This window comes from Lycium ferocissimum, chromosome 8 (assembly GCF_029784015.1).
Source record: "Lycium ferocissimum isolate CSIRO_LF1 chromosome 8, AGI_CSIRO_Lferr_CH_V1, whole genome shotgun sequence".
Classification (NCBI taxonomy): Eukaryota; Viridiplantae; Streptophyta; class Magnoliopsida; order Solanales; family Solanaceae; genus Lycium; species Lycium ferocissimum.
The window spans coordinates 44,176,513-44,178,528 of record NC_081349.1 but is presented as its reverse complement, the minus strand read 5'-3'; positions in this window follow the sequence as shown (position 1 = coordinate 44,178,528).

The following is a 2,016-nucleotide window of genomic DNA, read 5'->3' as shown; positions in this document are numbered from 1 at the left end:
AAAAGAACACTCTCGAGGGAAAAGCATAGAACTTACTAATGGAGAACCAAACCAATTTCAAGCATATTTCCTCTTGCATGTCAGCAAATATACAAGTTCTGATCTAGTTTACAGTATGTATCTATTGTTGACCGTTGTGATCATTTTTCGCAATGGGAAAAGGGTCAAATTTAACCTTCAAGTATGGCTTATAGTTTAAATTTGCCCTCCGCTAAAGTTTGAGATTAAATTTACCCTTCCCATTAGGATACTTGTCAAATTTATCCTTATTTGAATGGAAATCTAACTTGGACTCCACAATCCTTAAAATTTTGTCACATATGTCCGCTAATGAAATCTCCGCATTAGACTCCGACCTTATTCTTTTAACTCTTTGCTTTACCCATCACATAAAATCCTTTTAACCCACCCATTTTATTTTAGAAAGAGAAAGAGAGGGAACTGTAGAAAACCTGGGCATCGACATTTTTTCTCTACTGAAACTCTAGTTCGAAATCCGCCTGAGAGGTAAGAAGTTTTTTCCTTTTCCTTGTATTTAGTGTTTTAGCTTGTTGAATCCCTTGATTGTGGGTCTCTTATATACTATTTTATGGTTTATTTCGATTGGCAAAACAAGGTTGCCGTTACAGGGAATCAACTGAGGGTGAGAGCGAAGAAGATGAAGACAAGGAAGGGGAATGGGAAGTCCCAAATCTGATGAAGATTTGTATTTTGTAGCATTATATAGTTCCAGTGGGGTCTCTTGCTCAAGTCACACACGTTAACTGATGCTGTTGTTGATCCCATATTAGTGTTGCTATGTATATTATGCAAATTTGTGTTTTGAGCTAGTTATATTACACATTCTTTTGGGAAGAAAATGAATGTTTGCTAGAGGACTAAATGATTGTTGGTTCGATGCCCAGGTCTTTCTCAGTTCCCTCTCTTTCTCTTTCTATAAAATAAAATGGGTGGGTTAAAAGGATTTTATGTGATGGGTAAAACGGGTTACGGGTTAAAAAAATTAGGTGGGAGTCTACGTGACTCTTATGTGGCAAAATTTTAAGGGTTGTGGAGTTCAAGTCAAATTTCCATCCAAATAAGGGTAAATTTGACAAGTATCCTAACGGGAAGGGTAAATTTGATCCAAAATTTTGACGGAAGGTAAATTTAAACTATAAATCATACTTGGAGGATAAATTTGACCCTTTTCCCTTTTCACAATAAACAAGCAATTGTTAGAGACAAAACTTTATGAAACAAAACAGGGAGAAAGAGAGAGAAACAACTAGCTTGTGCAAGAGAAGGATGGTGGGTTTGTGAAAAAAGGGAAGTGGCTTTGTGGATTTTTTCGGGTAGATAATGAAAAAGTAAGTGTATTTAGGGTCCGTTTGCTTAGCTTAGAAAAAGGAGCGTTGAGGTTATTTTTTTAAACTTATTTTAAGTCCCAAAAAATAACTTGATGTTATTTTTTCAACTTATTTTAAGAAAACTCAAAAAAATCAAAAACACTTATAAGTTAAGCTAAACAGGCTCTTACTATGTTAAAATCGTACAGGTGTCCTTATGAGATGAAAGACTGAAATTTCCAACATACCCCTGGACGACGAAATAGAGAAACCCACACGCATCTCACTATTTTCTTGGCTTTTCCACGTAACTGAAACCCATATAGTACAGGGTAATATATTTGACCATTTTCCGTTCATAAAGAGCCACCAAAACAAAATACAAAAAGAAAAAAAGACCAAAATCCTTAAAACATAAAACCCTAAACCCCAAAACCAGATTGAGTTCTTAAACCCTTGATATGCCATTGCTCTTCAATGAAGCAGCATCAACAGAACAAAGGTAATCAAGAGGAAATGGTGACGACGACGACGACCCAGAAGAAAAAAAGAAAAGAAGTAGCTCTGTTTGGTAATTATAGAAATTACTATGGCTATAGAGTAAGTCTTTTTTCTTCCTACTCTTTCTATGTTTTCACATATTCTTTTATCGTTAATTGTTAGGTTTGTGGGTGCTAATGGATCAGTT